The sequence below is a fragment of the Schistocerca serialis genome, chromosome 2 (assembly GCF_023864345.2).
Source record: "Schistocerca serialis cubense isolate TAMUIC-IGC-003099 chromosome 2, iqSchSeri2.2, whole genome shotgun sequence".
Taxonomy (NCBI): Eukaryota; Metazoa; Arthropoda; class Insecta; order Orthoptera; family Acrididae; genus Schistocerca; species Schistocerca serialis.
This window is the reverse complement of record NC_064639.1, coordinates 107,666,505-107,690,792: the sequence shown is the minus strand read 5'-3', so window position 1 is coordinate 107,690,792 and position 24,288 is coordinate 107,666,505.

Below are 24,288 nucleotides of genomic sequence, written 5' to 3'. Positions count from 1 at the left end.
CAACTGAGCTGAGACGTGAATCGGAATTTTGATTGTGGGGGGAGGCGTGCAGGGGGAGTCCGTGTTGTTGTGCGAAGCCGTATTGACAGGGTGGTGTAACGGCTACTGCGTCTGCCTGGTGAGTCGTCGATCTGGTATAGAATCCCAGCGTTGATGCAAATTTTCATTCGTAGCTTCAGTCTGCTCAAATACTCGTACCCCATAAATAGGTAAGTGCTTGTTCGTTTCTTTCGTTTCTCCTGCAATTGTCGCACACAGAAGATAAAAAAATGGCTCTGAGCACTATGGGACTTAACTTCTCAGGTCATCAGTCCCCTAGACTTAGAACTACTTAAACCTAAATAACCTAAGGACATCACACACATCAATGCCCGAGGCAGGATTCTAACCTGCGACCGTAGCAGCAGCGCAGTACCGGACTGAAGCGCCTAGAACCGCTCGGCCACAGCGGCCGGCTACAGAAGATCATATCGGTGGCGCCTCTGGATGGGCGAAATAAACACAGGGATTCGGAAAGTACAATTTCGAAAAAAAAAAAATGGTTCAAACGGCTCTGAGCACTACGAGATTTAACATCTGTGGTCATCAGTCCCCTAGAACTTAGAACTACTTAAACCTAACCTACCCTAAGGACATCACACACATCCATGCCCGAGGCAGGATTCGAACCTGCGACCGTAGCGGTCACGCGGTTCCAGACTGAAGCGCCTAGAACCGCACGGCCACACCGGCCGGCTTCGAAAAAAAGTAGAGTCGATTCAACAGGGCTCTAGCAAAAGTTTGAAAAGGCACAGACAGCATGGATATGCCACGGTAGTTATCACAGATGCTTAAGTCTCCCTTTAAAATGATGGTGACAAATGTGGAGTTCTTCTTGCCAGCTGGTATCTTTCAGGTTTCCCATATTGGAAGAAACAGAAAGAAGGGCCTGGTTTTTAGAGGCAAGCCAATACTTTGCATGATCTCCAGGAAGAGATGTTGTCAGGTCCGGGTGCCTTTTTCGATTTCATACTATCTGCAGCCTTGCTAAATTCACGAAACGTCGGTGGGACTATCATCCAAGGTTGCGCTGCATGTCGTAGGGCATGTTTGAGTAATCGTCAGCAGTAGTAGAACAACGGTTTTAGAGTGAGCTAAAATCATGCGTACAGTTATTATGAAATGCTTCAAAAATAGCTCTTATTTGTTACAAGATTGCCGATGCTATGGAAGCTTATTTTATGACAGTTGCACATGGCGATGCTCTCATTTCAACTACTATTTTAAAGTGGTTTTATGCTAATTGTGTGCTTGACAGCCGTCATAAGTTTCATTTATCTGGTCTATATGTTCGTACCTGCACAAGTCAGTGGCTTGTGCTCGCACAAGTCAAATGAGTTTCACTGATTCACTGTACGGGTGTAACACCCATTTCTTGAAATTCTGTTATTTTTTATTTATTATTCGGACAATAGTATATGTAATTACCGTCCGTTTCGTACAACTACCACTTGAAATGGCTCAACAGCCAAAATTAGCCAACAGCGGAAAATAACTAATAATCGCAAATGAAACACGGCCGCCATCGCGCTATCTTTGTTTCATTTCTGCCTCCCACGCGAGCCACGTGTAACTCACTTGTTCCTCAGAGATTCTCGGTCGGTAGCGAATTACGTGTGCTACAGGAGTATACCCTGCAAGCCATCGCGAGGTATTCTTGGTTGCACGAGCAGCTTTGACCTTTCACAGCCAATTAGGACCTCTTCCAGTAAGAAAATGCTCCCTTGGCTCTTGCTCTTCTTCTACTGACCTGGTGTCTGGCGCTGACATGGAAGGCGTATAAATCCCATGTCTTCTGTGTAGGACGCATTCAGCTTGCTACTACAAAGGATTTGGTAAATTTGCTGGTTGTCTCGTACATCCACGTTTTATCTGAGTGGCTGGAATTCACATACGCTTGGAAACTGTGCAAACTCAAGTTCGTTTCGACGTTGCAATTTCATTCGAATTGCTGTGGGTTAACTTGACGCCTCTGTAATTCGGTACCACCATAGCACGTGGCAATCTGTATCCGATTCTACACTCCTGGAAATTGAAATAAGAACACCGTGAATTCATTGTCCCAGGAAGGGGAAACTTTATTGACACATTCCTGGGGTCAGATACATCACATGATCACACTGACAGAACCACAGGCACATAGACACAGGCAACAGAGCATGCACAATGTCGGCACTAGTACAGTGTATATCCACCTTTCGCAGCAATGCAGGCTGCTATTCTCCCATGGAGACGATCGTAGAGATGCTGGATGTAGTCCTATGGAACGGCTTGCCATGCCATTTCCACCTGGCGCCTCAGTTGGACCAGCGTTCGTGCTGGACGTGCAGACCGCGTGAGACGACGCTTCATCCAGTCCCAAACATGCTCAATGGGGGACAGATCCGGAGATCTTGCTGGCCAGGGTAGTTGACTTACACCTTCTAGAGCACGTTAGGTGGCACGGGATACATGCGGACGTGCATTGTCCTGTTGGAACAGCAAGTTCCCTTGCCGGTCTAGGAATGGTAGAACGATGGGTTCGATGACGGTTTGGATGTACCGTGCACTAATCAGTGTCCCCTCGACGATCACCAGTGGTGTATGGCCAGTGTAGGAGATCGCTCCCCACACCATGATGCCGGGTGTTGGCCCTGTGTGCCTCGGTCGTATGCAGTCCTGATTGTGGCGCTCACCTGCACGGCGCCAAACACGCATACGACCATCATTGGCACCAAGGCAGAAGCAACTCTCATCGCTGAAGACGACACGTCTCCATTCGTCCCTCCATTCACGCCTGTCGCGACACCACTGGAGGCGGGCTGCACGATGTTGGGGCGTGAGCGGAAGACGGCCTAACGGTGTGCGGGACCGTAGCCCAGCTTCATGGAGACGGTTGCGAATGGTCCTCGCCGATACCCCAGGAGCAACAGTGTCCCTAATTTGCTGGGAAGTGGCGGTGCGGTCCCCTACGGCACTGCGTAGGATCCTACGGTCTTGGCGTGCATCCGTGCGTCTCTGCGGTCCGGTCCCAGGTCGACGGGCACGTGCACCTTCCGCCGACCACTGGCGACAACATCGATGTATTGTGGAGACCTCACGCCCCACGTGTTGAGCAATTCGGCGGTACGTCCACCCGGCCTCCCGCATGCCCACTATACGCCCTCGCTCAAAGTCCGTCAACTGCACATACGGTTCACGTCCACGCTGTCGCGGCATGCTACCAGTGTTAAGACTGCGATGGAGCTCCGTATGCCACGGCAAACTGGCTGACACTGACGGCGGCGGTGCACAAATGCTGCGCAGCTAGCGCCATTCGACGGCCAACACCGCGGTTCCTGGTGTGTCCGCTGTGCCGTGCGTGTGATCATTGCTTGTACAGCCCTCTCGCAGTGTCCGGAGCAAGTATGGTGGGTCTGACACACCGGTGTCAATGTGTTCTTTTTTCCATTTCCAGGAGTGTAGTTCAAACATCGATGCATTCAAGTGATTTAATGATTCTCTATCAGAGAGAGGTGTAAGATGATTCTGAATTTTTTTTTTGTATGGTGACGTAAAGCTGGGATGTTGAAAAATTAACTGTCATGCACTGTAACCACCCTTGAAGGTATCTAATTCTGAACTCTCTCCTTGATCATGATACGAAGTTTACAGTGCTTTTGTCACTCCTCACAATTATTACTTTTCATACTTGCCTTTGTCTAGGATTCCGAGCACGTACCCCTCTCCTACAATGCGCGTACTTAAAACTGCTTCATGGAACAGTCCCGCATTCACTTATATTGCGTTCTACTCAGGAGCAACTACATAATAACGTAGCTTTCTCATTATTTTCTCCTGCAAGATTTTCTCAGCACTACATGTAAGGCTACGTGATGCAATACCGCGAGACATACTGTTGTAGAAGCGGCGTCGCTGGATCTTACTTTCTCCACCACACCAGCTCGCAGATTAATAGGTTTTTCGTGCATTATCGGTCACAAATGGCAGCCAAATTTGTCCTGCGCAAAGTGAATCTAAAAGGAACGGCCGAATACACGAGGAAAAATCACTGTTGCGTCTTAGTATCCAGTATTGAAATCTAAATTATTCTGAAATACTTCACATTAACCCGTGCAGTTGTGCCTGGGAGAGTTCTACCATCCAATATCTACCACTCTTCTAGTCGCATTGCGTTATCGAGCGTCTTATCCAATATATTGAGGTGAATTTCGGTGTGCAAACGGGTTCGTAATTTTCATGAACTTGCTGGTTCAAACAGGGCAATGAATGGTAGGCTTTCAGAGTAGAAGATGTAAAATATCGTAAATACACAGAAGAGCTGTTTACGTATGATATGTCAGAACTATATGCAGGAACCAGCAGTTTCGCTGGTAATGTACAGCCAGTTAAGTACCAGCGAGAACAGTTCCTCAATTGAGAAATTAATTAGGTGGAAGTCGGGCCTAAACCTCCCACTGACATCCCTCATATTTATTTTCCATCGAAATCATTTTATATACCCTCACGATAAGGTGGAAACAGACTCGCCTCTCCGTTCAGGGTATGCAGTCAGGTGGTTGACCGAAATGCAAACGGAATTTGGAGTTACTGCCAGCCGTCACGTAAAACAATCTATTGTTGGCAGACAGGAGATTTCAGTTTAGAAGGTCAGTGAGTACCGAACGGTGCACGGAGTGCGACGTGCTTTAGGTGTCTAATTTGAAGTCACTGGTCACAGACGCTGCCTCGCAGCCCGGGCAAAGGAGCAGCGCGTATTTTTGGTGTGAGGCTGGGAAGACCCATCAGTACAAGCAGTCGCTGCCAGGAGGCTTCCTGGAAAGTCGGGAACTCCGCGTCCTTCTCAAGTCGCCAGCGACAGAGCTCCAACAAACATCGCTCACCACCAGCTCTGGAGTGACAGCGATCCACTCACTGTGGCCGAGATTTTTATTGCAAGGACTGATCAAAACAGAATGATACTGATTTTTTTCGCAGATGTTAATTAATCTATTTAAGTTTTTACAAGATCTTCTTCAAAGTATTCACCCCTCCCCCCCCCCCCCCCCCCGCCCTATTTGAAAACAATTTTTATAGCGCCTCTGCCAGTGTCCTACAACACGTGGTGCAGGTCATTCTTTGTCAGGTCCTTGAGGATCGCCTCATTGTTCTTGAGCACTGCGTCAGACTTTTCAAATCGAAAAACCCGAAGCCTTGCCTTTATTTATGGGAATAAAAAAGCAGTCACAGGATGCAGGATCGGAGCTATAAGGCGAATGCGATACATAGGTAATGCTGAATTGAGACAGAAACTGCATGATCGATTTCCGACGTGTGGCCGCGCATTGTCATGATGAAGTCGCCACCCAGACTGAGAAAGTTCTGGTGGTTTCCTTGCAGTGTGCTGCCTCAGTTCAGCCAGAAATGACGTGTAGTGTGATGCTATAGCAGTAGAGTGAGAGAGAACTGAAAGCTGGTAAATGATTCCAAGACAGCCAAAAAATGTGATCACTATCATAGTCGCTGCAGGTGGAACAATTTCGCCATTTTGGTATTGGAGAACCTGGTGACTTCCACACCGTAATGGTTCGTTTTCCTTCGGGATGATATTGATGCAGCCCCGACTCATCACTGGTGATAATGGATTCCAGAAACGCATCCCCTGCATCAGCAGCACCTCACGGCTTGTCTCCATTCGCACAGCCTTTTGTTCGGAAATCAACAAACGTTAACCCAACGGGCACAAACACAGATCATATGGAGACGATCATGAATAATCGTAAAAACAAAGCCATATGAAATTCTCAACACTCTGCTGAAGTTACGTAATGTTATACGTTCTCCTCATGGGCAATCACAGCATCTGTGGTGATGTTGACTTCAGTCACAGCAGGAACCGAAACACCAGGCCTACCTTACTTATCACAGACAAGTCGCCCTTCTTTGAAGTCCTTGAACCAGCTAAACACTGGTGCATGGGGTAACACATCTTCTCCTTGCACTTCCTGCAGTTTTTCGTAGGTATCAGTGGCTGTGTGGTTTAAGAAAACACCGAAATTTATTTTGTCGTACTGCTCCTCTCGCGTCACATCCATTCTTTGGTATGCGAAATACAACGAGCGTCTACTAAACAGTGCATTACTACCAACCTACGCATACGAGAGTGCTGCCTCCTAAAGACATTGTACACTAAAAAAAATCCACTTTTTTCAAGTAGTCGTGGTACAGGTAGGATACTATCACAGAAGCTATAGCAAAAAATCTGTTTCAGCCTTTGTTGATCAGCACTCCTATTTCTTCCACTTATCGTGCTTAAGATTCCACTTTGTAACGTCGTTGTAAAAAGTAAAGTCGTATGGCATTGTTGTCTGCAACATCCCACAGGACAGGGACAGCAGCCTAATTGGAAAGGTTTTCCCATCCTCCAAGCATAATCACAATTTCTTTCGAAAAGTATAAGAGTTGTGTGTTTAGGTGTAGGTAACCGCGACGGGGCTGTGTGTAGTTGGATGTTGTGTTAATGTTGGCTGACGATGAGCAAAAGGAGAGGATAAAACCCGGCGCTGGCATACAGCCTACTGTTCTCGAGTCTCCTCTATAAAAGTTAACATGGGTTCCGCGAACAGAGATCCTGCGAAACTCAGCTCGATCTGTTTCCACACGAGACCCGTAGCGTTCTAGACAACGACGCGCAGGTTGTCGCCGTCTTCCTTGACTTCAGGAAAGCATTTAATACCGTCCCGCACTGCCATTTAGAGAAAAAAGTACGAACTTATAGAGTACCGCACCAGATCTGCAACTTGATTCAAGACTTCCTTGCAGAAATAACAACATGTCGCTCTTAACGGAATAAAATCGACAGACGTAAAGGTAATTTCCGGAATATACCAACGAAGTGAGACAGGACCGTTATTAAAACGTCGTGCTTGGGTAGCTCAGTTGGTAGAGCACTTGCCAGCGAAGGGCAAAGGTCCCGAGATCGGGTCTCGGTCCGGCACACAGTTTTAATCTGCCACGAGGTTTCATATCAGCGCACACTCCGCTGCAGAGTGAAAATCTCATTCAGGATCGTTATTGCTTACATTTGTGAGTTAATGAGCGTTGTGTTCTCATTTAAATATGTGGCCGAAAGAGTCAGCCTACAGGAATTGTAAAATGACTCCAACCGTCCAGGACCGTGTGCCACAAAGGACACAGATTCACCATGAGGTGGGGAAACTCACAGGCGTCTGTTGTTTACTGAGACCTAAGCGCTGTAGTGTGCGAGTGAGACAAACGAGACCATACGTCACAGGGAAACGCAGTAGAAGGCGTTTGTGGCCAGGGAGACGTAGCAGTGTTAAATATGGCGGACCTAAGATCGGCCATAACGGGAAACATTTATGGAAACTATTTAATTCTGTAGTGTTGCAGAGAATGAAGCCACAGTAATTTTAATGTACCATGCTTCATAAATTTTCATGGTGATCCGAATAAAACTTGAACATTGATCATATCTATAATAGTTTGGAATTTACTGTTCAAGTGAAAATAACAAGTTTTGTAACAAAGACCTCAATGCTAAAATCTGAACGCTGTAGTTGATCTTAACGATTGACATCTCATATAGAAGCACATCATTAAAATGACAAATGTTGTTAATATCAACTCTGTCACTTGATTTGTTTAAAAGATATAGTAAATTTAAATTATCAGTATTTTCAGTTAAGCATCAGATCATCATTTCCTCCACACAAAAAACATTGAACGATGACAGCATGACATCTTATTGAATAATTAGGTAATAGAATATTTGTTATAAAGTTTAGTGCATAATAATTACTTTCGTTCTTTATTTATTTATCAGGAAGCAGAGTGGTGCAAGGCTACTGGCCGTGACATTCAAACTTAAGAAGGGAATTGTATTGGTTTTATGTAAAAGAATTTTACGTTTATTATGTGGTGTCACCGCCAGACACCACACTTGCTAGGTGGTAGCCTTTAAATCGGCCGCGGTCCATTAGTATACGTCGGACCCGCGTGTCGCCACTGTCAGTGATAGCAGACCGAGCGCCACCACACGGCAGGTCTAGAGAGACGTACTGACACTCGACCCAGTTGTACAGCCGACGTAGCTAGCAAAAGTTCACTGACAAATAAGCTCTCATTTGCCGAGACGATAGTTAGCATAGCCTTCAGCTAAGTCATTTGCTACGACCTAGCATGGCGCCATTACCAGTGTATATTGAAATGGAGATTATATCTGTACAAGAGCGATGTACACCAATTATGGATTAAAGTTAAGTATTCCAGCAACTACGTACTTTTCTTTATAGCATTCATTACGTATCCTGTTTCAGACCTCACGCCAGCCTGCGTGAGTTTTACCGCGTGCCTTTCGGCCTCCTCAAGAAACACGGTGTTGGCACTTATGTCAACACCTCATATTATGTAATGGATATTATTGTTACTTTATTTAGAATGTGAAAGTGGTCAAGCTTTGATTATTTAAATATTTTAAAATGTAAAATAATGTAGAATAAGCTGTAGCCAACCAGATGGACGGCTTCAGGAAAGGGAACTGCCCTAGGCAGTTGAGTGAGGACATTCGGCGCGCGGGAAACGCGGCCGGGGATGGGCAGAGGGCCAATGCTGGTGCAGACGTGAAAGCAAACAATTCGGCTGGAGACAACGAAGGGGACAGTTCGGCTCGAGACGCGAAAGCGAACAGTCGGTCTTTAGGCAGCTAGGAAGTGAAACGACTTACAAAATTTCGCGTTGTATGGTATCGCGGGACTTAATCTCTGAGCGGAGAGCAGCCGCGAGCTTGGTGTGAACTCTTCGTGTAAATATCGAGGTGGAGTACTGAACTTGTATTTCGCGATGAGGTTGTGAGTGATCGAACTATTTCAAATGGATATGTGCTCGAGTGTAATAGTAATTCCAAATACGACCATTTTCGCTATTAGTTTTCTTTCTGAATAAACATTATTCTGACCAAATAGCAACTGTGTGGCCTACATCATTTATGGGTTGTTAATTTAGCTTACTATATTATTATTACGGTTATGTTAACTTCGTATTTCGCAAACTTGCTTTGAGCCAGACAATTTAACCAAAGGCTCGCAAGTGTCTAATTTAGGGCGAGTAATGTGACACATGCGGTTCAACCCCTAGGCGAGTTTGGGCCAAGACATTTCGACGAAGAGGAACCGCATGTGAGCCCGAACATCTTTGGGATGTTAGCTCGCACATTTTATATTAATGATATACTAAAATGCGTCGCATGATCTTTAAGACTGTTCGCAGATGATGCGGTTGTCTACCAGGAGATGGAATCGATTTTCAGAATGCCCCAGCCGAGGATTTGTGAACGGTATGGGCTCTGGCACTTGATCTTAATCGTAAATAAATGTAACATACTGTGCATGCATAAGAAAAGAAAGTCACTACTGTACAGTTACAATATTGATGAAAACCTGCTGGAGACAGTATCTACAATAAAAAATCTAGGAATAACTATCCAGAGCAATTTTAATTGGAAAGATAACATAACTCAAAGAGTAGGAAAAGCAGATGCCAGACTGAGAGTCATCGGAAGAATCGTAGGGAAATGTAGCTCATTCACGAAGGAAGTGGCTTATAAGCCGCTTGTTCGACCGATTCTTGAGTATTTCTCAGCAATATGGGATCCTTATCTGGTAAGAATGAGAAAAGAAGTAGAAAGTTTCAATGAAGAGCGACACGTTTCGTCACGAGATCGTTTAGTAGGTGCGAGAGCGTACCCACATGCTCAACAAAGTCCATTGGCTGTCGTTACAAGAGAGGAGTTGGGCACCACAGAGATGTTCACAACTGAAATTTCGAGAGAGCACTTTCCAGGAAGATTCGGACAACATATTTCTTCCTTGCACATACATCTCACGTAATAACCACGAAGAGAATATTTGAGAAACTAGAGCCAATACAGAGGCTATCTCCATGAACAATGCCACATCAGATTTAGTCAGACATTGTGGAGAGGTTTGGAATTTAATCCGAAACACTGATCCAAAAACTGGCAAGCAGGAGTTGTATCTCCACTATCCTCTTTTCCTTTGCCGTAAAGCCAAAGGGAAAGCTGCCAACAGCACTTGGCATACCCAGGCGGTTACCCATCCAAGTACTGGTGGCGCCCTACTTCGCTTAACGTCAGTGATCTGACGAGAAACGGTGTATCCAGCGAGGCAAGGTCGTTGGCTTACTTTACTGTTATCACAATTGTAAATTTTGTCAGCAGTTTAGCGCCTGAGCAAAATGCTGTCTTAGCTTAGATGTTAGACAAGCACTCGCGATTTCTCTGCTAGAGTGCATCTTCTTTTAAGGGTTTCCTTTTTCTGTGTTATTCAATCCAGACAAAAAAGAACCGTGTTTGACATATTGATGGAAGGTCAGTGACTGTGCTTAAGGCAATCAGGAAGAATATTTCCTGAAATACCTGCAAGCATTCGCCTTTTGTGATGGTTCAGTTTTTGTTATACCACGACCGGTTTCAAGTCGGCAAGCGAGTTATCATCATAAGGTAAGCAATTTTGATGATTCTTTGTCGTACTGTGTGGGGTGGTTGTATATCTGTGGAAAGATACTGAAAACGAAACAAATGAGCGCTGTATGTGGCGAGGTATCAGATTATAAAAGAAACAAGTCAGTATTGAATGTGGTGAATGTGGCAAACTATTAGGAATTATTTACATCATAAGATGACTTGAAGTCAATAGTTACAGTTATTATCATCCACATAGGTTCAATCCAGGTGCACATACAGCTCTGGAAAACATAATTTATGTTTCTCACGTATGTTAATTCCACAGCACTGTACAAACTTTGCCTCAAACAACAACTCCCGCGTGTTTTACAGGATGTAAGGAGAAAAAAAAATACAGTTTTGCGCTGGAGCAGAGATTCTATTTGGTGAAAACTTTCAGCTACAGAAGCTGCGCACTGATTACAATAAATATGTAAATATCGATTTAGTTTACATTCTTTACTACAAAAGTAACATGTATTCATTTTTGCAATGTTAATATGGGCTATTTACTAAATCCATGAAACCAGAGTTCAAGATGACGCATCTTCTCCAATTTTTGCCACTTAATTTGCATGTAACAGTTTATTCTTGCTTCATATGTGTTAATTATAAACTAGATATCAGAGTTTAGCAAATTGGAAATTTGTGGTAAGTTCCTACGGGAACAAACTGCTAAGGTCATCGGTCCCTAGGCTTACACGCTATTTAATCTAACTTAAACTAACTTACACTAACGACAACACACACACCCATTCCCCAGAGAGGACTCGAACCTAGGACGGAGGAGCCGCGCAAACCGTGTGAAGGTATCTTAGACCGCACGGCTTCCCCGCGCGGCCAAAGTTTAACATGTTGGTGACTTCTTTTAATTATTATGTTATGTGGGCTGTTGGTAGGGCGGTACTGGGAGTGGAGGGCTTGTGTGTGTGTGTGTGTGTGTGTGTGTGTGTGTGTGTGTGTGTGTCAGGGGAAAATGTTTGTGTGAGCATGTTTTTGTGTGTGTTAAGCTTCAGAGTACCTACTTAGCTTTTCAAGGTTAAAGATTTTTTAACATTCCGAAAAAAGGCTTGTTTGCTAAGACAGTCTCTTCATTTAAGACGGTGTGGAGTGATTTACGCTTAGGGGTGAAAATCTCTGATCGATCTGAAGGAAAAAGTTTTATTAATAGAGTTATGTACATAGTTGCAGGTCCTTCCAATAGACATGAAGTAGTAATTCCTCTTTCATTACAATGGACTCTCCACCCAGCAACAGACTTGGTGTGATAGTGCCTCTTCCATTACCGTGGGTGCTAATGGCTCGGTTCGTAGACGTTAGACTATAAATCTGGAAGTCAGGAGTACAATCGTCACTCGGCCGTAACACTTTTTTTTCTGTCCATTGCTGCTTCTTTCCCTCTAGCAAAAATTTGTATATGAGCTAAAATACCAAGTCGCACAGTGCTTTGCAGTCACCGTTAAACTGTAGGTATAACTACAATAGCCGTGTAAGTCAGTTCAGTGGTCGTACGTAGGCAATGACGTACCACTTCCTAAATGATCATGCTGAGTCTAACGTGACGACGTACAAATAAGCCTTTGGAACCAGCTTAGCTTTAGCGTAGAAACAGTCAGACTGCTCAAAATCCCACTGTTTGCATGAAAATGTTGTACAGAATCCAAGGATGAACTAAATTTGAAGGATCCTCATACAGGCAAATATTTTGATGTGCAGCTGAAAAAGTCCAGTAATGCGCTAACTTAGGCAACATCACTATGAATGATGGGGATACTGGGAATGGAGATAACGTAACTCTTATTTCGAGCATGCACGAAAACCTTAGGGATGTAAGTAGGCTGTTTAGGTTTTTTTTATTGGTAACGCCACCTCTGTATGAAAATCACTGGCTGTACTGTGTGCAGTCTGTGGCTGCTTTGCATTGTTGTAATACTCGCCATTGTAGTGTTGGGCAGCGGCAGCTGGATGTGAACAGCGCGTAGCGTTGCGCAGTTGGAGGTGAGCCGCCAGCAGTGGTGGATGTGGGGAGAGAGATGGCGGAGTTTTGAAATTTGTCATGAACTGCTATATTTATATATGAAGATATCAAGGTAAATACATTGTTTGTTCTCTATTAATAACCTTCATTTGCTAACTATCCCTATCAGTAGTTAGTGCCTTCCATAGTTTGAATCTTTTATTTAGCTGGCAGTAGTGGCGCTCGCTGTATTGCAGTAGCTTGAGCAGCGAAGATTTTTGTGAGGTAAGTGATTTGTGAAAGGTATAGTTTAATGTTAGTCAGGGCCATTCTTTTGTAGGGAATTTTGAAAGTCAGATTGCGTTGCGCTAACAAAATATTGGGTGTCAGTTTAAGCACAGTCAGGTACAATTTTTCAAAGGGGACGTTTCATATGTCGACCCTTAGCCGAGGATACCTCACTGGAATCTTCTGATTTTTTTCTTGTAGTTTGTGTAATTAGTGTAGCTATTGTTTATTGCTAACGCGTAATTATAGAGAGAATTTCCTTTGTAGTTGTAGTTTTTCATTGTTGTACAGTAAAACAGGTGTGGCATGCATGTAGATTTGCACCAAGTATTTCGCAGCTGCAATTAACTAGATATTATTTTCAGTGCTATGTTAATGTGTTCTCTTATTTTTGATCTTCTTCAAATTGTGTTTTTCTGTGTTGTCGTGTGAAATACTGTGACAATAATGGCGTGTGAAAAACGTAATACTAGGCTCCAAAGTAAACTGAGAAATGACAGTGAAAATGAAAGCAGTGTGTTAGCGCCACCGCGTAATGAATTAACTGATGTTCAAAGTAGTAACTTGGTAATTGTGCATAGGGAAATGGAACGGGCTGCAAACAATGGTGTAGACAGTGAAACAGGTAGTGAACAGGTAAGCATTATCGATCGATCGGTCGGCAACAGATCGCCTCAGGAATCCGAAATAACAGGACACAATTTCGCAAATACTGTAGATTCAGGTTTTGGGTCATCACCGTTTTCTTAAATAAGTCAAGACACATTTTCTGCTTGTCAAAATGTGAATGTTGCCGGTGCAAATTCACTGCCGAAAAGCACTGAGGAACATGTTTCAGACACCAATGCATTGTTATTACAATTAATACAACAAATGGGACAAACACAGCATTGCTGGTTCTAAGGACAATTCCAAAAACTTTGTGAGTGCACAAGTGGTGTTTTATGGACTTGCTATATTCTCCGCAAGACTCTTCGATGGTGAATGTGCACCTGCACAATCGCAACAGATGGCTGCTGGCCATCTCTACAAGGACTACAGTGGGTCTGCACCTCTGGTGGCCCACCAATACCGTAATCTCTACCAGGACTACAGTGGGTCTGCTCTGTGATGACCTACCTACCAATACTCTTCAAAATTTCGACTGACTCTGCTGTGGGTTTGCTCTGTTGTGGCCCATTCCCTGTATGTATGTCAAGAGTCAGCACTGTCGTTCCGTTGGAAGGACAACACTACTTCTTCAAGATTGCATGGAAATCCACTACTTCTGTGTGCATTTTCCTTTACTGCTCAGACTTTGAGAAAAACACTGCAATTTTACTGTGACGAATGATGAGGACTGTCTTTATGGACTGTGAGAAAATTTTAGCTTTTGACCAACATTGTATCAATAAGTGTGTGCATTTGATTTCTTTGTTATTGTAATTATGAAAAAATTTTTTCAAATCTGTATTGGCCACTGCCCAATACAATTTGTAAAATTTTTTGTGGGGAGCGTGGGGGCTATGTAAGTAGGCTGTTTAGGTTTTTTTTTTATTGGTAACGCCACCTCTGTATGAAAATCACTGGCTGTACTGTGTGCAGTCTGTGGCTGCTTTGCATTGTTGTAATACTCGCCATTGTAGTGTTGGGCAGCGGCAGCTGGATGTGAACAGCGCGTAGCGTTGCGCAGTTGGAGGTGAGCCACCAGCAGTGGTGGATGTGGAGAGAGAGATGGCGGAGTTTTGAAATTTGTCATGAACTGCTATATTTATATATGATGATATCAAGGTAAATACATTGTTTGTTCTCTATTAATATCTTTCATTTGCTAACTATCCCTATCAGTAGTTAGTGCCTTCCATAGTTTGAATCTTTTATTTAGCTGGCAGTAGTGGCGCTCGCTGTATTGCAGTAGCTTGAGCAGCGAAGATTTTTGTGAGGTAAGTGATTTGTGAAAGGTATAGTTTAATGTTAGTCAGGGCCATTCTTTTGTAGGGAATTTTGAAAGTCAGATTGCATTGCGCTAACAAAATATTGTGTGTCAGTTTAAGCACAGTCAGGTACAATTTTTCAAAGGGGACGTTTCAGGGAAAGCTGTATTAATCTGTAAGATTGACATCACGGATATGGATTCATTCCTCGATTTAAAACATTGAAAATGCTGGGCTGCAAGGATTACCAACATTTGTATTGAAACTTCCTGGCAGATTAAAACTCTGTGCCAGACCAAGACTCGAACTCGGGACCTTTTCCTTTCGCAGGCAAGTGCTCTACCATCTGAGCTACCCAAGCACGACTCACGTCCCGTCCTCACAGCCTTACTTCTGCCAGTATCTCGCCTCCTACCTTCCAAACTGCGTGGGAAAAAGGAACACCTAAATCTTTCCGTTCTAAGATTTCTCTTATTTTATTATGATGATCGTTTCTCCCTATGTAGGTGGGTGACAACAAAATATTTTCGCATTCGGGAGAGAAAGTTGGTGATTGAAATTTCGTAAATAGATCTCGCCGCAAAGAAAACCGCCTCTGTTTCAGTGACTGCCACCCCAACTCGCGTATCAGTAACACGCTCACCCCTTTTGCGCGATAACACGATTCGAGCTGCCATTCTTTGCACTTTTTCGATGTCCTCCGTCAATCCTGCCACCTAAGGATCCTATACCGCGCAGCAATATTCCTGCAGAGGACGGACAAGTGTAATGTAGGCTGTCTCTTTACTGGGTCTGTCGCTTCTTGTAAGTGTTCTGCCAACAAAACGCAGTCTTTGTTTCGCCTTCCCCACAATATTATCTATGTGGTCTTTCAAATTTAAATTGCTCGTAATTGTAATTCCTAGGTATTTAGTCGAATTGACAGCCCTTAGATTTGGGCGATTTATCGTATACACAAAATTTATCGGATTTCCTTTAGTACCCGTGTGAATAACCTCGCACTTTTCTTTGTTTAGTGCCGATTGCCACATTTCGCACCATACAGAAATTCTCTCTAGATAATTTTGTAATTGGAATTGATCGTCTGATGATTTTACTAGACGGTGAATTACAGCGTCATCTACAAACAATCTAAGGGGGCTGCTCAGATTATCACCTCGATCATTTTTGTAAATCAGAAACAGCTGAGGGCCTATGACACTACATTGCGGGGCGCCAAATATCACTTCTGTTCTAGTCGATGATTTACCGTCTATCACTTCGAACAGTGTCCTCTCTGAGAGGAAATCACGAATACAGTCACACAACTGAGACGATACTTCATATGCACGCAATTTGATTAATAGTCGCTTGTGAGGAACGGTATCAACAGCCTTCTGGAAATGTAGAAATATGGAATCGATATGAGATCCCTTGTCGACAGCACTCATTACTTCATGGGAATATGTTGCCCAAGAACGATATTTTCTGAATCCGTGTTGGTTATGTATCAGTAAGTCATTTTCTTCAAGGTGATTCATAATGTTGGAGTACAGTATATGCTCCAAAATCCTACTGCAAATTGAGGTCAGTTATACAATAAGTAAGTAATTATTATTAATTGCTTTAAGTTGCTGTAACACAGCCTTATAAATTTTACGAAGTACAGTTACGTCCCTACTTTATAAATCACCGTTTCTGTGAAACTGGTGGACGGTTATAAAATTTTATCATGTAAAGGTGGCTGGTACGTAAGAAAGGTTTACTACCCCTGCTGTAGAGGCACTTACATCATTCTTCTGGGAAATGCCACTTGTACCCCTTCGCTTCTGACCCCCTCAGCTGTAACTCAAGCCAGGTTATAATTTTGAAATAAGTAATGTAAGAAATTTTACATGTCCTGTTGCGTCATCGATCAAATTTTCCGGACAAAAACTTCTACCGCGCTGGTTTTCCAACCGGTTATCTATGTGAGGAGGGTCCCCATGTAAAAGCGTTAGTGATCACGGGTGCTGGCCAACCAGAGACGTGTTAAGATTATAGCGATCAGCGAGTTCTCACGAACGTTTCCGAGATTAATGAGGTGCCATTTATTTACGAACGCGTTTTCCGTTGAGCAGGCGGCAGCTAACCGCCGCCCTGAATAGCCCGTCTCTCTCCCGTGGCCCTTTCCGCTCACTTACCTGCTGCTCCACTGGGGGTCGTGAGATGCGTACGTGACGGACCTCGGACAAGCTGGTCCCTGGCCAGCCGGACAATGGGAGGGCATTTCACGGTCGGCAGGAAAAGGACGGCGGTCGGGTGGGGGAGGGGTGGGGGGGGGGGGGGGACTGCCGTCACGCCGATGCGTGACCGGCCCCAGAGCGTAGAACCAGACACGCCCCGTCCTAGCCCAACCTGCTGGCCTGCCTGCTTCAACGTCTCATTTTAATTAACAAAAAGCTATCTCCAGGAGAAGCCCAGAGAAGCGCGACGGGACCGCTCTTGTGTATCGGTACGGACGCGACAACATGCACTACCAATGTGTTCCAAAAGGTTTACAACTGAAACAGCAATCAGCCACAACTATGGTTTAATAAGGTTTATTTCTAACAAACTATGGCCAGATCGGATTTATTTTTTACAAATCCATCTTCGCATGGTTGTTACACGTTTCTTTTTGTTTTGATGCTGAAACCTCCTTTTGAACCTGTTCTTCAAAAATGTGAAATAAATTTATCGTAAACTTTACCAAACAGTGAACAAAAAGCTTTATGTCTGTCCTAGTGCCACAAATCAAGAACAGATAGCCGGCCGGAGTGCCCGAGCTGTTCTAGGCGCTACAGTCTGGAGCCGCGCGACCGCTACGCTCGCAGGTTCGAATCCTGCCTCTGGCATGGATGTGTGTGATGTCCTTAGGTTAGTTAGGTTTAAGTAGTTCTAAGTTCTAAGGGACTGATGAACTCAGAAGTTAAGTCCCATAGTGCTCAGAGCCATTTGAACCAGCCATACTGACTGTGAGAAGAAACAGCAGCAGTGGGAAGAAATGAATGAGACAGTAGCAGTAAAAGAGAGGAAGGCGGAAACAGTGACAGTGAGAGAACACAGGGGTAGTAGGACAGTGTGAAGGAGGTTGTTGCAGTGAGACAAGAGACTGTGACAGACGCAAAGGGATAGTGACTGTGAGTGGGGCTGAATGAGTGAGTAAGAACAGGCATCTGGGAGTGGAGGGGTGTGTATGATCGACTCACCGTGATGGACTAGTGGGTATGAGCAAGTTACAATTAGGGGAGCTAGTAGCAGAGAGGTATACTTATGTAATCGTATGGCTAGGGCCGCGTCGGGCAGACCATTCGCCGGGTGCCGGTCTGTCAATTTGACGCTAGGATCATGATAAGGGTAGCACAACACCCAGTCCCAGGGCGGAGAAAATTCCCCGACCCAGCCGGGAATTGAATCCAGGCCCAGAGGATTGACAGTCCATCACGCTAACCATTCAGCTACCGGGGGCGGACAGAGAAGTAGACAGAGAAGTATAAGTTGATGTTAAAAAGAGCGCGAATATGTTCACGCCCCAAAACTTTTGGGAAAATTTTTAAAGATTCTGCGAAAGGTAGAACGAGACAGTCAGTTTCTTTTACACAGCAGCATATTCACATTTTCTTTTTGCTCCGATAGGAGCACTTTTCCGCTGGCACATAAAAACGACCTGATGGATAGGGTAAGCAAAATCTGCGACTATTTGCTGATGACGCACGAGCATATGCCGTCTTTGAATGACTGAAGGAGGATGCAGGATGACTTCGGGAGACGCTTTATTTGATGTAATGACTGTTAGTTCGCTCTAAATGTGAGAAAAAATGAATGAAGGCGAGTAGAAAAACAGTCCTGCAATACTGGAAGATAATAATAGTTGTTGCTGTTTGACAGTCATGTCAATTAAATATCTAGGCGTATCATTACAAAGTGTCTTGTAATGGAAAGAGCACGTAAGTTTGATAGTTGATAAGACAGATGGGCGACTTCGGTTTATTGGGAAACTTCTACGAAACTGTAGCTCATCTATCAAGTAGATAGAGTACGTGACACTTGCGCGACTCTTGACCATTGCTCGAGAGTTAGGAATCCCCATCAGGATGGATTAAATAAAGACGTCGAAGCAGTTCAAAGGTGTGCTTCAAATGGCTCTGAGCACTATGGGACTCAACTGCTGAGGTTATTAGTCCCCTAGAACTTAGAACTAGTTAAACCTAACTAACCTAAGGACATCACAAACATCCATGCCCGAGGCAGGATTCGAACCTGCGACCGTAGCGGTCTTGCGGTTCCAGACTGCAGCGCCTTTAACCGCACGGCCACTTCGGCCGGCTCAAAGGTGTGCTATTGCATTTGTTAGCGATAGGCTGAGCAACACACGAGTACTTCAGAAACTCTCCGTGAACTCGTATGGGAATCCATGGAGGTAAGAAGACCTTCTTTTCGCGAAACAGTACTGAGAAAGTTTAGAGAATGGGACATTATGTTAAAAAATCGTTATTTGTGAATGACTCCACAGTGATTCTGCTGCAGGCAACGTACGTTTCGCGTAAGAACCACGAACACAAGATAAGAGAAATGAGGGCTCGTATGGAAGGATATACGCAGCCGTTTTTTCCTTTCCCCTTTTGCGAATAGAACATGAGAATGGTTTGACTGACAGAAGTATAGGGTATCCTCTGCCATGCACCGTAGGCAGCTTGTGGAGTATGTATGTACATGTGGATGAAGAGAGTAACAAGTTTGTAGGTGTGGCCATTGTGCACACCAAGCTTAAAAATATTCTTATTCTACGTTCGAACACCTTTTCGTCTTGCAACATAATACACTTCTGGAAATGGAAAAAAGAACATATAGACACCGGTGTGTCAGACCCACCATACTTGCTCCGGACACTGCCAGAGGGCTGTACAAGCAATGATCACACGCACGGCACAGCGGACACACCAGGAACCGCGGTGTTGGCCGTCGAATGGCGCTAGCTGCGCAGCATTTGTGCACCGCCGCCGTCAGTGTCAGCCAGTTTGCCGTGGCATATGGAGCTCCATCGCAGTCTTTAACACTGGTAGCATGCCGCGACAGCGTGGACGTGAACCGTATGTGCAGTTGACGGACTTTGAGCGAGGGCGTATAGTGGGCATACGGGAGGCCGGGTGGACGTACCGCCGAATTGCTCAACACGTGGGGCGTGAGGTCTCCACAGTACATCGATGTTGTCGCCAGTGGTCGGCGGAAGGTGCACGTGCCCGTCGACCTGGGACCGGACCGCAGCGACGCACGGATGCACGCCAAGACCGTAGGATCCTACGCAGTGCGGTAGGGGACTGCACCGCCACTTCCCAGCAAATTAGGGACATTGTTGCTCCTGGGGTATCGGCGAGTACCATTCGCAACTGTCTCCATGAAGCTGGTCTACGGTCCCGCACACCGTTAGGCCGTCTTCCGCTCACGCCCCAACATCGTGCAGCCCGCCTCCAGTGGTGTCACGACAGGCGTGAATGGAGGGACGAATGGAGACGTGTCGTCTTCAGCGATGAGAGTCGCTTCTGCCTTGGTGCCAATGATGGTCGTATGCGTGTTTGGCGCCGTGCAGGTGAGCGCCACAATCAGGACTGCATACGACCGAGGCACACAGGGCCAACACCCGGCATCATGGTGTGGGGAGCGATCTCCTACACTGGCCGTACACCACTGGTGATCGTCGAGGGGACACTGAATAGTGCACGGTACATCCAAACCGTCATCGAACCCATCGTTCTACCATTCCTAGACCGGCAAGGGAACTTGCTGTTCCAACAGGACAATGCACGTCCGCATGTACCCCGTGCCACCCAACGTGCTCTAGAAGGTGTAAGTCAACTACCCTGGCCAGCAAGATCTCCGGATCTGTCCCCCATTGAGCATGTTTGGGACTGGATGAAGCGTCGTCTCACGCGGTCTGCACGTCCAGCACGAACGCTGGTCCAACTGAGGCGCCAGGTGGAAATGGCATGGCAAGCCGTTCCACAGGACTACATCCAGCATCTCTACGATCGTCTCCATGGGAGAATAGCAGCCTGCATTGCTGCGAAAGGTGGATATACACTGTACTAGTGCCGACATTGTGCATGCTCTGTTGCCTGTGTCTATGTGCCTGTGGTTCTGTCAGTGTGATCATGTGATGTATCTGACCCCAGGAATGTGTCAATAAAGTTTCCCCTTCCTGGGACAATGAATTCACGGTGTTCTTATTTCAATTTCCAATAGTGTAGTTACGCTCCAGACGCTTTTTACCTTTATGTTAAAGCAATCTTCAGTGGATTGTTTTTTTCTTTTTGTTACTCATCTGTCCTCAAAAATCTGCGTTTTCTCTTGTCTGATCACAGATTACGGGGTGCACACCAATTGCACTCGCACTACCTGACCAAGAGTATTTGTCGTTACATTCTTGCACGTTCGGGTCTACTTTCGATCTGTTGACCAACTGCCATTATCTCTGCTATCTCTCTCTGCATTTGCCTACAGTTTCCTGGTATTGTGAAATTCCTTCAAGCAGTAGCACCATGCCGACGATACGTTTTTCGCCCCGCCAAGAACGACGATCTGAATTATATTTACTTGAAAGTTCTTAGTCGAGTCACGCAGGTGGTGCGATATTCCTTAAGCTGTTATCACGTTCACTAACTACGGAACTTTAAGTCAAGGAAAACGGCAATATCTGGGAGAGTAATCTTCGACCAGCAGGATGTCATTGACGAACAGAGGTTACAGTTTAATGACAAGTCGACGGAGCCCTGAGTCCCACAAATCCCTTGGCGGAATCCTTGTTGAAAATTATGGACATGTATTTCCATCCTCCAAACACACAAGCTAAAACACGTTTCACAGTTCTACAACAATCTGGCGCCAGAAATGTAGGCCTACAAGAAGTGTACATCTGTCCGACGGCACATACTGGAAACAGGAATGACTGTTTCTTTCTTTCAGTCGCTTGGAAGGATTTGTTGTAAAGGTGTCACGTATCGCTGCATATGACCAAATAAAAGACTAAATTCTAGGGTAGTGTCACAAGATAAGTCCCTGCATGTAACTACATATCGCATGCTGTTCGTTCTAAATGTAGGCTTATTCAGATCGCAGTGATATTAATTACAACTTAACGCTTTAATTGAACAACCTGTGCTACTATGATTCAAATGTCTGACACTGAAACATGTGATGGTGCTTTATCAGTCTTCAGCGTATACGCTCTTGAGGAATCATACCCTTATCAGACTGCAAGGCCCATGGAAGTGACATTCAAAGTCGATTCCGCCTTTCTCAGTGTGCGTAGACTACAGTGTGATAGTCTTTTGTTGCCCTGGGGAAGGTTCTTGTCCAGATGTGTTAATCTCACCGTCCGACGGAATTCCAGCCGGCAACTGTTGTTTGATCCAAGATCGTTACAGCTAAATGTAACCATTAACTTGCACAGAATCTGAGATTAGTGGGCAGGCATTGATGTTTAATGATGCACTGAAATAACAACTTCCATTTTATTCTGCACCTCCTCACAACTTATGAACCTATTCCCACGAATTCAAATATCGCGTCGTATCTGCAGCAGCGATGTGGTTTGGAATATCTACGACACTCCTGAAAGAAATTTTCTGGGAGGGGGTGGGGAGTAGACAGACTGCTGTTTCATGTGCACCTAATTTTGGGATTCGAACCGTCGTCATCTGGATCAATCGCCATCATACTGGCATGTTTAAAAGTTACAGTACGGTGGAGCAATAGTGATTTACCCCCAAGTGATCCGGGGATTGCAGGAATTGTAAACACTGACAAGCCAAGTGAATGAATCCTCTTTGAGCGCACAGGACAACGGAAGACATTATCAGGAGTGACGCATCTCTTTGCTCTATAATAACGTACCAGGAGGGAGTAAGGTTACAGTTTCATGACAAGTCGACGGAGCCCTGGCTGAACAGCACGATAATGAGCTGTGCTGTGGTCAGTTGGTGCACTCGCCTCACATGAGTTGGGAGACACTCTTAACAAATATGAGTCTGAAGAGCTATGAAATAAAAATGCGGACGTGGAGAGATATATAATGCTGGGAAAGGAGCCTTACACTATAGCAGATTAACAGAAGGCGAGTGTGGTTGGTATCAGTGATTCTTACGACTTTAAAGCTGTATGTATAATGACTGTTCGTAAGTACTAGTACTGTTTTAAGAAATGTGTCAAAAACAAATTTAACATAAACGAATTTTCGCCTGTCACATACAACAGTGTCACTATTTAAAGAGTAGTGTAAGATTGTTATATTCTCTTCTACAAAAAAATTGTAATAGAACAAAGTTTTAAAGTAACTCCATCAAATATCACCATAAATGTGTATAATCCTAAAATTAAACATTTTGTTCATGTTAGAACATTTATTGTGTGGATGTAAACTTGGTTTATTTCTATTGTGATATTAATTCTGACTTCTTCCTTAGGCGCTGCTGAGTATCCAACTCCATAATGTTCATCCTACTCGGTATGCCATTAAGTTGTCACAGTATGACTTATTGCAATATGTTATGAGTTAACTGATGGCTTTTATGATGTACCACCTTAGCTATGTTATCAGTTAATTGACGGCTATTCTGATGTATTACCTTGGCGTAATGGTTTAGTAAGCAAGTTATGTATACTGTTTCCTAACCATATCAGTAAAACTCCACTTGTAGGCATATGTAAAAATGGATTGCGTCCCTCCTGAAAAAGTAGGTACCAATACTGTAGACGCATCGTATGATTTACACAGATACTTAAAATTCTCCGTAGTGGAAATGGTGACATGTAATATTTAGCGAATGCCCCATACTTGTTTACATCTTCCTGTAGTATGTAAATATTCGAAAGATGTTTCCTTGTCGAACAGTTCCGTTTGCGTTAGTATAGGTAAGTAAACAACATGAGTGTCTGACTGAAGCTGTACGCTGACGTTGTTGGATAAGCTTACAATCATTTATACCTTACTGTAGATTCAAATTGTCAAACATTTCCAAACCTACACAGTGAACAGAAACAAGAAATTTAACGTAGCAGGAAATGTGAACCAGAAGGATATTTCGTAACGCATCACCCAACATAGTTATTAAGTAGCTATTGGCTTTAAACTAGATCCTACCTGATTTATTAAATGTTTTTCTTTCTGACTCGAAATACATCGAAAATTCTTTTAATTCTGAAGTATTGCTTCGTCAGACTCAATTCAAATTTAATGCAAGGTTCTGCTAGTGCGGTTTTACGTAAAGATAAATTTTGAACAATCAAAGATAACAGTGCTGTGTAAACTGAAAATCAGGCTTTGTAAATATCTTTAAAATGCAGGTTGTTCAGTATACAGAGCGTGAGAAATGAAATGAAATTAATTCTGAGCTACTTTGGAATTAAATTAAAATACCACACATACAACACCGTACAAAGCATTGACCACAGTTACGAAAATCATAAGGAAGGAAAAGATTTCCGTTTCACAACAAGAACAAATTTTTAAAATTCAGCACTGATAATTATTATTTAATGGTAACTCAACTTACATGAATAGGCAGCAACCCTCTATGCCTCGAATAGCTTCTGGA